Below are 15,821 nucleotides of genomic sequence, written 5' to 3'. Positions count from 1 at the left end.
AGACCCCTCACATGCACAGTTCACAATAGGGTTCACGTTCCTGTGAGAATCTAATGCCACTGCTAATCTGACAGGAGGTGGAGCTCAGTGGTAATGCTCACCTCCTGCTGTGCAGCCTGGTTTCTTTTCTTTCTTTCTTTTTTTTTTTTTTTTTTGAGATGGAGTTTCACTCTTGTCACCCAGGGTGGAGTGCAGTGGCACAATCTCAGTTCACTGCAACCACCGCCTCTCAGGTTCAAGTGATTGTCCTGCCTCAGCCTCCCAAGTAGCTAAGATTACAGGCGCCTGCCATCACGCTCAGCTAATTTTTCTCTTTTTGGTAGAGATGGGGTTTCATCATGTTTGCCAGGCTGGTCTTGAACTCCTGACCTCAGGTGATCCACCCATCTCTGCCTCCCAAAGTCCTGGGATAATAGGCGTGTGCCACCACGCCCACTGTGCAGCCTGGTTTCTAATAGGACACAGACTGGTACTGGTCCATGGCCTGGGGATTGGGAACCCTTGTTTTAGATAAAGAAATACTTTACTCAAGATCTAGCAGGTTGAATAGAATTTAGCCAGACAAAGAGATGGGAGAAGAGCATACCAATGAGGAGAAGCTTTTGCAAAGCTTATTATTTGTTTATATGATCAGTTGAAGACCGTAGACTTTGGGGGCTGAGACTGTGTTTTATTCCTTAGTCTAGCCCTAACTCATAGAATCATACCTGGCATACAGTAGATGTCCAAGGAAAAATTTCTTGAATGTGTGAATGAATGAATTAGCTTCTGCTGCAACGGGTGCTGAGGGTACTAACCAGTAACCTCAGAAGGTGATGATTCTTAAAAAGTGAACCTTTGTTGGCTCAATGGCTCTCTATTCTAATTCTTTTATGCCCTTCCTATGTGCTTATCAGTTGGTTAGCAGACATTAAAATTGCGTGGGCTCTATGTGCAGGTTCATTTCATGTTCTGAGTACGATTGCTGATACGATTTCCATGCAGCAGCAAAATGCTCCAACCCAATGCTTTGAAAACAAATGTGCAAATTCCAAAAAGAGGATTAATGCAAACAAGGTTAGAACCGACTGAGCATTTTAACACTGCATGAAATATAAACACATCAAACTGTGTTTTCAGAAACAGACTTCTTTTTTTATGATTGGAAAAATACTGCTTTTGTTGATGGCTCCATCGTCAGTTGCCTCTCAAAGTGTGTTCTGCTGTTAATGGAACAGTGAGGCAGGTCTGCAGGCCCACGTGTCTACCCACTCATTGTTAGTGAGCACTGGATTTCTGAATCACCTGGGAAAATGGGAAATGATTAACTCAAAGCAAAAAAGGTGACTTACATTTTCTGAATGAATGATAGTGATTGAAGTGCTAACGCCTAAGAGATTTGCAGAGGAGTTCATGCAAGGGGTAGAGAGCGTCCCTGTGTTCTTAGGAGTTGCTTTAGTGATAGAAGCCCTGGCTCAGAGTGGGGGAGGGAAAGCAGGCAAGAAGCAGTGAGTGGGAGAATTGAATACCTTGATTGGAGAATCCTTGTGCTGCTCCTTTATGCCCTGATTGTGTGGGCTGACATCTGGCTGCAAATAGATGCTCAACAAAGGATCATGGCTAACTGCGGCTCGTAACAGTGCTTTGAAACTGAGTGCACATTAGAATCACACTGCAGAGTTTTAAAAAAATATCAACCCTAGGGCTTCATCCCAAAAGTTCCTGATTTAATTGGTGTGGGATAGGACCCAGGCATCAGCATCTTTTTAAAAGCTCCCCAGGTGCTTCTATTTGAAAGCCAGGATTGAGACTAATTGTTTGTAGTGGATTAGGAGAGCCTCTTGCCAGCCAAGGAGTGGCTCCTTCACTATGAGCGATCCCTTGTCATGATCTCTCTTCCAGGACAAGAGCAGAGAAGGGAGAACAAGAAAAGGGGAGTAATTAAGGGTTTAGTGTGATTCTTTTAAAACCCTAGTCCAGAGAGGCTTTGAGAAACACAGGTTACATCCACACTGATTGATCTTGTTATCCTTGAAATCGAAAAGAGAATATGGAGAATAATGAAGAGTTGGCAACATTTTAAAAAATGATGTGGCAATGGGTTATTGGCAAGGTACTTCCAGAAGGTCTTAAAATATGTTTGGCAAGAAACTCACTGATCAGATGAAGGGACCCGTAAAGTGAAATTTGAAGGGAAATAAAGATACTGAGGGAAGTGGGGAGAGGAACTGTGGAACTAGAGATCAAGGAATAAACTGCTATATGATTCACTTGAAAAACAAGGGAGGCCTCTCTGAGATCCCCAGGGGAGACAAGGAAAAGGTACAGGGATAATGCTCACAGGTATGGATGGTGACTAATGTTTCATAATTTCAGTTTAGAGAACTTAATATAATTTTTTTCAATTTATTATTTTAAGTACCACCAACACTGTTAGGGTGAGACTTATAAGTGGAACCCTCCACCAGAGTTCTGCCCTCCAGTTACAGATTTCCAGAAGGTGTAAAGCATTGCAACAGTCACATACTATGTTCCATCCCAAGCCTTATGAGGTCTTCAAAACCATACCACAGTATTCTTGGGGGAAAGTGTCTTCATAGAGAATATTTCAGCACTCGTTTTAATAATACACCCTTAAGCTGTTCTAATCTGTGCCCATCTCAATGCAAAATTCAGATTTACTTGAAAAAAAAAAAATACACTAGTTCAACCTCAGAGGTCCTAGGTTTCTTTCCTTGACCACCTCCTATGCTGAGCTTCCATCTCGTCCCTCCTGGCTGGAGCAGTTAGGTTTACCAGAGCCACATAAGTGAGAGCTACCATTGGTCTTATCTTGGAAAGCTCGAGCTTTCCAGCATAAAGGAACTCAGATCCCTTAGGACCCTGGGAATCTCACGTGCCTCTGACTCCTTCAAGAGATGCAGCATCTGTATAACCAAAACGACCACCCTCTACTTCCCTGTCATATCTTGCTTGGCCCCGGAGAACACAGAGGGAAGGCTTCTGTGGATCACCCCTCCACCTTGTGTACACACCTCCTAGAATTGGTGTCTCACTGCCTAACTATGTGCCAATGGCTCTGATCTGTAAACAGGATATTGATATTAGATCTCACATAGTTTAAGCTTCTGCCAGTAGAATTTAGCTACCTTCCCGATATCTTCCTGCTATGTCAGAAAGCACAGCTCCTGAGCCCTCAGTACAGGAGTCCACGTGTTTAAACTGAAGGAAAGGACTTCATCAACTGATATAGTGCAAGAACCTGGCTGAAAGAGATCATGAGGGTCCGAGCATCTGCTTACAGGCCTTCCCTTCCAGTTTTCAAAGAGTTCAAAAGGGTGGAGGGCCCTGGCTTCTCTTTTATCCATGGAATGCCTTTTCTGGTGCCTTTTCTTACTGTCTCTGGCCTGACATGCTTGGGTCAGGTAGGAGAAGGGCTTCGCCTTCATGGCATTGTTATCTTCAAATCTCCCTTAGTATCCACTAAGCCTATAGGTCTTTGATTCTCTAAGGTTCATGGGAAACGGCTAAGGGTGCTAGGAAAGATCTATTCAGGATCTGCTCTTACCCCATTATGATGCTAGCCATCTAGCAGAACTTGGACAGTATTTAAAAATGAACAATATCAACTCTGATTCTTCCAGGCAGTTCTGAACTTTGAGGATGAAAATTCACATGCCTCAAATGTCTTATATAATTTGGTTTCTAAAGAAATTAGCACTCCAGGTATTTCATATCATGATCATCATTTTTGTCAATTACTAGATAGTGTCTGGAGCCCCCCAAGATCCCTTGTGGCCTTTGTCTAAAACTGAGAAAACCCACTGAGTGAGCAGCAAAACTGTCTTCTCCTTGTGCCGCTTAGCATCTGAATCTAATACTTACCACTCTTTAAAACCTGCACCGAAAACCATTGTCTTTGGTAAGCAGTGTTGGGCATTCTGAATCTAGAATTTGGGTTTGAGTTTCCTTTGGTGTCTATTTAAAAAAAAAAAACAATTGTTCATGCAAGTCTAAATTTTATCTGAATTTTTATTCTTCACAGTGCATGTGCTATGGGGCTCAAAGATACTAAGTGTGATGTTTTAAATGGTTACACTTCGAAAGAGTGACTCATCTCAACTTTCCCTAAGTGGTCATGTATTTTGCATATCTATTCTAGAATGCTCTAGGCCCACGGGCAATGCACATTGCACTCACAGAGGGCATACACTTGGCATCTGGCTTGGAATACCCTCCTTAGCCACATCTTTATCTGCTTGGCTACAAATCTGAAACTTTCCGTGCTCTTGGGGATCTGTTTTAGACACTCTCTGGAGTTAAAATGAATGAGCCAGTGCTTGAATATTTCCTCTTCCTGTTTGTGCAGCCTTCTGCACACAGGTAGCGATGCTAACTGCCCAAGTATGTTGCAATTGCATCTGGACTTGCAGATGCAGAGCAGGCCCTATGGATCCAGCTCCCTCTCACATAACACCCTGGGTTTGGTGTGCTCTTCTCTTCTCTGACTCCCACCACCCACCCCCAGTTTTTCCCTGACTCTGATTCACATCTGTAGGAGTGGGCGGGAGGTTTTAGCACTTAGGCCACAGAATCTGAAGCCAGGATGAGGGCACAGATGCTGGCTCTCAAGTGTCCTTAAAGACTCCCTAACCAGCACCACTGAGCTCTAAGTATCACCTTTCCTTGTGGCTTCTTCCATCCTGGCCTTTCTAGATCCTGTGGGTGGAGGTCTGAAGTTTTTGTCCAGCATGATCTTGTTCCTGGAAGGCTGGAGACCACACAAATCCTGGGCTGATTCAACTTCCCAACCTTCTCCAAATGGCTTCTACCACTGGGATACCAAAAAGGGGTTGTCCACCAAGTTTTGGTTGTCAACAAAATTCAACCACCGATTTTGCCCATTCCCTTCCCTTCCACAACCATGGGATGTTACGGGATGGTGATATAGTTTGAATGCTTGTCCCTGCCCAAATCTCATGTTGAATTGTATCCCTAGTGCTGGAGGTGGGGCCTGGTGGGACATGTTTGGGTCATGTGGGTGGATTCTTCATGGCATGTTGCTGTCTTTACCATAGTGAGTGACTTCTCACGAGATCTGATTGTTTAGAAATATGTGGTACTTCCCCTCCCCACACCCTCTGTCTCTCTTGCTCCTGCTTTTGCCACGTGATGTGCCTGCTCCCCCTTCACCATCCGTCATGATTTAAGTTTCCTGAAATCTCTTAGAAGCTGAGCAGATGCCAGAACCATGCTTCCTGTAAAGCCTGCAGAACCGTGAGCCAATTAAACCTCTTTTTTTTTTTTTAAAATAAATCACCAGTCTCAGGTATTTCTTTATAACAATGCAAGAGTGGTCTAACACAGATAGTCGTCTTTTTCCTTCTTTAGGTACCACCTCTCCCTGACCCCCTAACCTCTCCAATGCTAGCAAGTGCGATCCTTAAAGCTTAATTGGCACCATGGGCATGGTATAGTCCATGCCTATAGGTCTGGTGCAGGATGAATCCTCCTCTACACTGGTCCTAGTGGGACCTTAAAGTTCCTGAATTTCCATTCCTTCTTTTTCTGTTTAATGTTATTAAGTGAAAGAAATAAAAGGGCGATCTCTGGTATGTAGCCAGAGTTCCTGCTGCAGCTTCCTTCTTAGAAATTACTTAAGAACCACTTCATATGTTTTTCCCTCTCTCCTGTCTTTTTTTCTACTGCATTATGTAACAAAGTTTCCAGACTCGGTTTATCAGCAGAGATCATTCTCCTTCCCTTCATGTCTGGTTAGAAATTAGACCTGCATAGTCCTGTGGTTGTTGGCACTCAGGAAGGCTGGCTGGAGAGTCTTTACTGTTCTGAGCCTGACAGGAGGCAGTGTTTGCCTTGAGGCCATCAAAGACCTCAGATACCTCAGAAAGCCCGAGGCTGTCTACCAGTCACCTTCTCCCATCAACACCTGGCCCCTATCGTTCTTTGTTCTTGCAGCATCTCAGAGGTGTGACCCAGCCAGAGTCAGAAAGTTCCCTCCCCACCCCCTACCTCCTCCTCTCCCCCCACCTCCACCCCAAGTGCTGGAGCAGTGCATCCTGGAATAGTTTCAGCTTTTTGTAACAAGCAGCTTTAGCAAATGTGTGGCCTGCAACTCCAGTTGGTGGTTCTGATATATGGACCTAGTTTTCAAAACATTTTTATAGACAGAGATTTTCACATATACGTGTACAACTTGATGGGTCGTCAAAAACTAAATATTCCTGTGTAACCAGAACCCAGGTAAAGAAGCAGAATATTACCAGCATCCCAAAGCTTCCGTAATCCTCCTTTCTAGTCACTCTGGATTTCTAGCAGCATGGATAGCTTTAACTGTTTATAGATCTTATACTGATGGAAGCGTATTCATAGTTTATACAATTTTGTGTCTGACTTTGGTGCAACATTATGTTTGTTCAGTTCATCTATATCATTGCACGTGGTCATAGATCATGCATTTCATATATTGTGTAGTATATGTGTGGATATACCACATCCATTTTACTATTTTTCTCCATTTTTTGCTCCAGATTTTGGCCCTTACAAACAGTGCTGTTGTGAACGTTGTGCCTGCCTGTCTTCTGGCTGGACATAGGTAGGTGTTTCTGTTGGGTGATATGCAGAAGTGAAAATGCTGGGTCATGATATGTGCACATGCAGCTTTGGAAGATACTGCCAAATAGTTTTTCAAAGTGTATGAGAGTTTCAGTTCCTCCCCATCCTCTCCCACACTTGGTATTTTCTGCATTTTTATTGTAGCCATACTGGTGGGTGTGTGGTGGTGTCTCACTGTTGTTTGAATTTGAATTTCATTTTGAGTGGCTCTGTGGCAGCCCAGGAATGAAGCTAGGGCATCAAATAAAAGATGTTACCGCAGACATATGTCTGTTCTCGCTTTTGAGAGATGCGGCTCTATTAGTCTGTTCTCATGCTGCTAATAAAGACATAATTGAGACTGGGTAATTTATAAAGGAGAGAGGTTTAATGGACTTACAGTTCCACATGGTTGGGGAGGCCTCACAATCATGGCAGAAGATGGAGGAAGGAAGAGCAAAGGGACATCTTAAACGGCAGCAGGCAAGAGAGTGTGTACAGGGGAACTGCCCTTTATAAAACCATCAGATCTCATGAGACTTACTCACTATCATGAGAACATCACAGGAAAACCCCACCTCCATGATTCCGTTACCTCCCATTGGGTCCCTCCCATGACATGTGGGAATTATGGGAGCTACAATTCAAGATGAGATTTGGATGGGAACACAGCCAAACCATATCAGCAGCCTTTCTCCCCACTTTAGAGATATCTTATTTGTAGAGGCTAGCTTGAAAATCCAGAGTCCAGGCCAGGCGCGGTGGCTCACGCCTGTAATCCCAGCACTTTGGGAGGCCGAGGTGGGCGGATCACGAGGTCAGGAGATCGAGACCATCCTGGCTAACACAGTGAAACCCCGTCTCTACTAAAAATACAAAGAATTAGCTCGGCCTGGTGGCGGGCACCTGTAGTCCCAGCTACTCAGGAGGCTGAGGTAGGAGGATGGTGGGAACCCTGGAGGCGGAGCTTGCAGTGAGCCAAGATCGCACCACTGCACTCCAGCCTGGGCGACAGAGCGAGACTCCGTCTCAAAAAAAAAAAAAAAAAAAAAAAATCCAGAGTCCTTTAAGTCATCCTACATTCTCAGAAAACATGCTATTGTTACTGGGCCTGGACACATCATGAAGTATTATGCAAGTGACTTTGCCTGACTGATACACTCATTTTCTCTTCCATCTACAAACAATAGTGGAGTCCTATATATGCCAGTCTCTGTTCTAGCTGTTGAGAGTACAGCAGGAAACCAAACAGAAGGTAGACTCTTCGAAGCTCACATTCTACGGGAGAGAGACAATCAACAATACAATGAGGAAATAGATGGTCAGACAGTGACTGGCACTGTGGAGAAAAACAGGGCAAGAAAGGTTGAAGATCTCCAGGCACAGCTTTCAATAGAGTGGTCAGGGATGGCGTCACTGACAAGGTGACATTGGAACAAAAGCCTTCAAGTTCCATGGGAACAAGCTATGTGGGTGTCAGAGGGAGGGGAGGAACATTCTAGAGGAAAAACCATGTGCAAATGCCCTAAAGTGGGAGCATGTTTGAGGAACAACAAAGAGGTCAGTGTGGTTGGAACCAAGTGAGCAAGAGATGATGTGGTGCAGAAAAGAAGGCTGTGCTGGGCCTGACAGGCAACCCAAGGACTCTCAGCTCAGAGTGAAACATCCTCAATGGTGCTCCAGTATCACCTTCATGGAGCCTCCTAGTATCAAATCTTCCTATCAACTGAGACCAGTTGGCTCTCTTTCCATAGCTTAGGATGTGTCAGGTTAGAATCTCCTCTGCCCCTAATCAAGTCTTTTCTGGTCATTTAGAGGTCATTTTGACTGGTGCAGCAGAAAGGGGAGGGACCAGGTAGAGTATGAGGATCTCACCTTTTCTGTGATTTGATGAACAACACTGGAGTTTAAATGTTCCTGAGAGAGTCCCCAGGCTGTCCCTCAACATCAGGCCTCAGCAGCACGTGGGGATGAACAGGGCACACTGTCAGTTAAAATTCACAGTCTGTAGGATCCACATTTCTCACCTGTATCAGAGATACGTGGATCCCACCCTGCAGGCCCCTCTCCACTACCAAGGGTCTCCTGGGGCAACTCCCGGAGAGAATCCAACATGTGCCCTTGATTTAGGCAAATGTAGCTGTGAATGTTCTGAAAAGGAATAGGAAAGAAGGGGCCTTGGTATCAGAATAGACTGAGCAGAAGAGAAAGACTCAGAAAAAGAAAGTATAGTATATGATGAGGAGAGCATTAATCAATTAACTGCAATGGAAGAATCTATCTAAGCACTGGGGAAAAGAGAAAATTATTTAGTCCATAGCTCATATCAAAATCAACTTCCATAAAAATATGACAATAAAATATGGGCAATTTTTTTTTTTTTTTTTACAACAGAGGAGAGAGACTTTCTAAATGATCCAAAAAGTAAACCACCACCATCATCATCAACAACATCTAATACTTTATGCTTTACTTGTGTCAAGTAATTTAATCCTCACAACCACTTTATTTGGTAACATTAGTTTTTCTCATTTCCTAGATGGTAAAATTGAGGCACAGAGAGGGTAATTTTCCAAAGGTCCCAACAAGTGGTAGTGCCAGGATTCAAAGCAAACGAGTATGACTTCAGGGTTCCTACTTCTGTATTACCACAAAAGAAAATATTGAGAGATTTGAATACACGAATTAAAAGCTATTTGGAAAAAACATGTAGAGGAAAGGACAAATGATTGGCAAAGGAGGGGGAATCACGCCACATATGTAACAGATAAAGCATTAGTATCCTTTACAGAACAATTTCTCAAATGTTAGTTCTCAGAACACCAGTGTCCTGAACCATGCCAATGCGTGTTCTGTGAGGAAAAGAAAAAAGTCCTCATGGTCAATGAAGTTTAGGAAATGATGTGTTAAATCTGACCACGGAAGTCTTTTTTCCCTCACTTCACCTATTAACATCTCATGGGACAATCAAGCTTCTGAAATACAGCCCAGAAGATCTCACCTTTGTTTATAATGTGTTCCTACAAATCAGGAAGGAAAATATGAAAAATCCCAATAGAAAAATGGACGCAAGAAAAAACAGACAGTTCAAAAAAGAAAAAATATAAATAGCTGTAAGCATACAGAAACAATTCAACCTTGTTATTAAAGAAGGAAAGTGAAATATGGAGGTACCAATTTTTATCTTTCAATTAGGAAAAAGGGCTTATACCCAGTATTTGTAAGAGTAGGAGGGAAAAACCACACTCTTACAAAATCAGTGACATTGACTAACAAGTACAGCTTTTCTATGGGAGGGCAATTTGGCACTATGTATCAGAGGTCTTAAAAAATATGTGTATAACTTGATCTAGCAAAGTTTGTTCAGAGGCACTTACAAAGAAATACAGTAGGTCCTAGAATAATGTTGTGTCTGTCAACATCATTTTCTTGCAACATTGACAAGAAAAAATATTGATTCCCTGCCGGGGCCACTGTCTGCGTGAAGTATGCATGTTCTCCCCATGTCTGTGTGGGTTCTGTCCGTGTTCTCCCGTTGCCTCACATATCCCTAGGCTGTGCATGGTAGGTGAACTGGCCTGTCTCAATGGCCCAGTCTGAGTGGGTGTGTGTGAGCGTGTGAGTGACCCTGCGATAGGATGACGTCCTGTCCAGAGTTAGTTCCCACCTTGTGCCCTGAGCTGCTGGGACAGGCTCTGGTCACCCAAGACCCTAAACTGGAATAATTGGGTAAAAAATGACCTGACTTGTTTTCATTAATCTTTTAAAAATGTATGTATAGCTCACATTTATTTTAATGTTTAATATTACAAGTGTTCGGGGTCTTTATTTAGAAGTTTGATATTTTAGTGACCAGAAATATGCTGTAGGAACTTAACTTTTGTTCATATCAATTAGCCTTTGGTAAAATTGGTTTCCTTATGTGTTGTTTTGCTTAAAGTTGTTTCCGTTAAAGTCACAATTTCCAAGAACCTATAGGGGACATTAAGTGAGTACCTGCTGTAATTGGACAAGTGGGCAAGGATGTATGTACAGGGGAGTTCATTGCAGCATGATTTGTATTAGCAAAAATGTCTATTAATATGAGTCAATGAACATTTATACATGGAAGTACTGTGTACCTCTTAAAAACAGTGATAGTGATCTGTTGTATTCCCATGGAAATATGTCCAATGTATATGTAAAAATAATCAGATTACCAAATAACTTATAACTACCTTTGTAAGAAAAATAAAAGAAAATAAGATGGCAAGCATATATATTTAAATGTTAATGGTGATTAGTTTTCTCCAGTGGTTGGATTTCAGTTGATTTTTACTCTTTTCTTTATGCCTTTCTGCATTGTCTAATCTTTTTTACATTGACCACTTGTTACTTTGAAACTAAAAATGGCTATTACTGTTTGAAACATGACATTTTTACTACTTTGAAAAGGTGAGACACATTAGAGAACTAAGGGGATTTAATTCTTTAATGAATGTGAAGTTTTTTATTATGCTACTGAAATTAGCCTCAGCCTAATAAGCTAAACCCAAAGTGAGGGTGAATAAGATTCAAGAGGAAGAAGACAAAGAAGCTTAAAAAAATCTGAAGTCTGTAGAAATAATACATCTTTCTAAAAGGGATATAGAGAAAAGAGGGAATTAACCTTCACATGGTTCAACTGCTGCATTGAATCCTTGGCTTGTCAGAGGAAAAACCTGGACAGTTAACGGTTCTTCTTGTATCAGGCAGGGAAACAAGCAGATGTCAAATAGTGTTTGGCAAACGGACCTGCAGAGCCACCCTCCAGCAGTTTCTGAAGGGAATCTCAACTCCTTGTTCCTGAATTTGTAGAACAGGATCTGGGCCAACTCCTTCCCCCCACCTTTTTTTAAACTAACCCAAAATGAACTCCTTATGCAAAGTCTGGATGGTTTCCAACCCACCCAGTGCTCAAGGTTGTCAGCCAGCTGTTGGCAGCTCACACTGACTCATTTTCTTTTCTCTTAAATGGTGCAGAAATATGTTGCTTTACATACAGAAGAGAGAGAGAAAAAAAGGAATTGAAGGACCAAATTTGAAAATACCTCAAATCTCCTAAAATCAGCCTTAAGACCTAGTCAGTTTATTTCCCCATTCGTTCTGTGGTACCAAATGTGTTGAAGTGGTCCCACAGAGAACTACCCATTTTATGGTATGTAAAGGGAATTCCTCAGCAAATTCTCCTGGAAAGGTGAGAACTTGAATACTAATGAAGAATCTATCTCCCTTGCCATTCTCTTGCCACTGCCAACTGAAAATGTAGCATTTTATGTTTATTTAAAACAGAATCTATCATAAAATAGATCTATTTTAGGAAATCGAATATTTGAAGAAATGTATCATCCTTACTCTCTATCATCCAGTCTTGTTGGGAGGTAATGTAGCCTAGTGGTTAAGATCAGAAGCACTGGAGTCTGTTTCCTCATCCATAAAATACTATCTACCCCCACTGGGCTGTTGTGAAGATTAAATGAACTGTTTTTAGAAGTATGCAGTGCTGGCCTGGCACAGGCCAGTTAATGGAGGCCAGCAATAAACACAGCTCTTACCCCTGGATCACAATCAACATAGCAAGCATCTTCACAGAATCCTTAGGTATTTAGAAAGGCAGGTGTCACAAACATTTTTTGTTGTTTCAAAATGTCTTTCTCAGAAACACCACTGTTTGCTGGGTTAGGAGGTAAGTTCTCCCACCCCCAGTCTGCCAGCCCCACTCACCAAGTGTTGCTGGATCTCTTCCCTCACTAAGACCACCGTCTGGGGTCAAGGATTCGGTCTTCTCTTCCCAGGGGTGGGAGGTAGGTTTTGTAAGGGTCACGGATTATTGACACAAAGGCCATCCACAAGGGACAATCAGATGGGCTCAGCACATTCTGGAGTCATGGAAGACCATCTGCGGCAATGTGGGAATGGGTCATGGGAGGTTCCTGCCCAGCCCTAAGGAAAAAAATGAGTGAGGGGGCAGAGTCGTGTGCTCGTGACAGGAGCCAGCCAGACTCACAGCAGGCCTCCTGGTAGTGGCCGCCCACAAATCTTTGAGCAGAAACTGTCTGATCTGCCTTTCGTCCTGAGCCTGGGTGGAAACAAAACTTCAGAACAATAACTTTTCCTTTCCCTCGGCCTTCCAGTCATAACAACTCTAATTCTTCTTCAGACCAAGTGGATCCTTCTGCCCACTAGGGGAAAGGGCAGGAAGTGCTGAAAAGAAAGAAAACATGATAGTGAGTATTTCAAGATCTTCTCTTCCACCTTCACAATGAGAGCCTTTTCTTAGTTCTGTGTAGCTGTTGGGAATGCAAGGAAAAAGGGAAAACTGGGAGTGTGGTGCCTCCTTGGGAATTTCTTTGGATGGAGAATACGAAATTGAAAAGCCAAGAGTTCCTGCTTCGGGAGTGGGCAGTAGGGACTCTTTCTCCATGCATTCCATGTCTTCAGAATAATTTCATGCTCGGTATTTTTGCCTTTTCTCTGAAGTCCTCCCCAAGTCCTGGAAGAACCAAGAAATCACCATGGCTCAGACAGAATTTGTTTTAAGCAAGACTCGACTTGTCAGCTGATGCCGCAGCAACCTCCTACTAGACTGTGAGTTGCACAGGCTCAGCACTGGTTAGGAACTGCTAGACTTTCAGACAGGGCTGGCTCCAGTTTTTCCCTCTGATCATGGATTAAAGTGGAATTTTCCAGTGAGGCTTGATCTAGGAGGAACCCTTTTCTTCAGGTCCACAAGTTCTCTTTATTCTGCAGAGGAATCCTACCCCGTGGCCATAGTGGGGCAGTCTCCATCTATTCCGTCAATGACCAGACCTCAGATGAGAAGAGAAATAAGCATCCCTGGCAGAAGATCTCCAAATACAGAGTGGTTTTCACTCATTCACACAAGAATCACAGGCTCATTGATAACAGTGTATAGGGATTTGGGTTTTCTATTTTTATTAAATAATGTATTATTACTATGAAAGTTTTCACATCTAAGAAATCAAAGGGTTGTATAATTATAAAAGTGTTCTGCAACTTTCACATCCTTTCTAGCATTAACAGCATTATTTTTTCAAAATAAAAATAAAAATATTTATTTTTTAATAGACAGTTTTTTTCCTACTAAAAAAGCTGTAACAGACCAAATTTCAGCTGTTAAAATGTTTATTTCTTGATTTTCTAAGTAACAGTGAGTATTATTTGTTAAAAGTTGGACTTCACTTGCATTGCATTTTGAGTACATGGTAATATTGCCATTTGAATGTAAATCTAAGAATGTTTAATACCTAAAATGCTGTTACTAGATGAAATGCTAAGTCAGACTTGAAAGTCAGACCCCAGTAATGATAACTAGTGTGAACATGGGATAATTAATGACTCTTTATTACGTAGGGACAGAGTGGTAGACTTTAAAATAGAACATTGGCATGGCAGCAAGGACACAGCACATGAAATTTATGAGGACCAAGACTTTCCAGACTATGGGGAGTGAGTGAGCACCAGCCCAGGATGGCAGGCGTCACATTCATTTCCCAACCACTTCTTAAGGGTTATTTCTGTAGAGAGGCAATTGCTGTGGTTGGAGTAGGAATGGAGAGAGTAGAGGAAGGATGCCTTGGTGTTTTTTCAAGTGAATACTTAAAAAAAAAAAAAGGTTCTTGAAAGGAAGGTCAATATTTATTTTGCTTGGCTTGTTCTTCCTATCTGGAAAACTTCCTAACAGAATATACTACCCAGTTTCTTCAAGTCATGCAGAGTCAAAGGACAGATGAGATAAAAATCTAGATCTTATTTTGCAGAGATTTATTGGCCTCCTGTGTTTGCCATCTTACCAATGAGCCTGGTTGGGTAAGATGGCAGTAAGAGGGCAGCCTGTACTTAGAAAGTGCACAGTCACACACCTCACAAGCTGTGACATCGGTAGGTCTTGGAAGCAATAACATCTATGCTCATAGGTCTGATGGTATCGATGGGTTCCTATTGATCCAACAATATCTGAGACTTAGATGCCAGGGAGTCTGCAGTTAGAATCCCCTTCCCTTTTTTGCATATGTATGTAAATATTTCTTGCCTTATACTGGAGTACGCTAAAGAAGAACAGAAACTCAATGCCCAGCCTTTCTTTAATCTTACCCTCATTTCAGATACAAGAAAGAATGTTTATATTCCAACTTGGAGTTTTATCTGTAGTTTAGTTTCGTTGCAAAACTCTATTCGTGCTTTCTTCATACCAGCCTTGGGTTCTTTACTATAATGGGCCTATGGAAATTATTTTATATCATCCCCAATAAATATTTTCCTGTTATTATTACTAAATTGGGGGCTTGTCCCATTGTCCGGCCTTGAGGATTTCTCTAGTAATATTTGTTGAAATGAAAAGAAAGCCAAGTCTTTTGAAGATTTAATACCATATTATGACAACTCTTCCAAAGCTTTTGATGGAAGTACTTGGTAGAATATTGAAGACGTATAATTATCATTATCAAAAATAATAAACACCTCTGAATTGTACAATGTGAATTATATTTCACCTGTAGGGAGCTTACAATCTATGCATTCAGCTGTCACACACACAAACACAGCTTAAGCCAAATAAATCAACAACCTAGTGCCAAACACTCAGAAGGATTAAATGCTGTCACTGCGACCTTGGGTTCAGGAATAAAGGATGGAATTTTACCTCTGCACACAGTCCATGCATGTGAATGTCAACTGCAGAGTTTCCTAGACGATTATCAAATGGAAGCAGTAAAAGTTTACTCCCTAAAAAGAAATATCATGGGCTGTGCGCAGTGGCTTATGCCTGTAATTCCAGCACTTTGGGAGGCCAAGGCAGGCGGATCACTTGAGGTGGTCAGGAGTTTGAGACAAGCCTGGTCAACATGGTGAAACCCTGTCTCTACAAAAAATACAAAAATTAGCCAGGCATGGTGGCACACACCTGTCATCCCAGCTACTTGGGAGGCTGAGGCTTGAGAATCACTTGAACCCGGGAGGTGGGGGTTGCAGTGAGCCAAGATCACACCACTGCCCTCCAGCGTGGATGACAGAGTGAGACCCTGTCTCAAAAAAAAAAAAAAAAAAGAAAAGAAAAAGGAAAAAGAAAACTCACGTTCATTCCCAATTTAGAGAAGTGGCATACTCCCTTTTTATTAAAATTCAAGTTTCAGGATATGAATTCTGGTTTGATAGTTGTGTCTTTTGCAGATAACACTCTTCCCTTAAAGGTT

At 42.2% G+C, this 15,821-nt stretch overlaps 1 long non-coding RNA gene across 7 annotated transcripts in view; it reads left to right on the top strand.

Annotated features, from left to right (window-relative positions):
• LOC139356714 (uncharacterized) overlaps nt 1-15,821 on the top strand; it is a 175,175-nt gene that overhangs the window by 19,684 nt on the left and 139,670 nt on the right. For all 7 annotated transcript variants that reach the window (XR_011609055.1, XR_011609054.1, XR_011609053.1 and 4 more), the window contains exon 2: nt 6,528-6,592. This is a non-coding gene — a long non-coding RNA (uncharacterized lncRNA). The remainder of the gene's footprint in view (nt 1-6,527; nt 6,593-15,821) is intronic.

The sequence above is a fragment of the Macaca nemestrina genome, chromosome 10, assembly GCF_043159975.1.
Source record: "Macaca nemestrina isolate mMacNem1 chromosome 10, mMacNem.hap1, whole genome shotgun sequence".
In the NCBI taxonomy this organism is placed as follows: domain Eukaryota; kingdom Metazoa; phylum Chordata; class Mammalia; order Primates; family Cercopithecidae; genus Macaca; species Macaca nemestrina.
The sequence above is the reverse complement of the archived record's forward strand: the minus strand, read 5'-3'. Positions and strand labels throughout refer to the sequence as shown.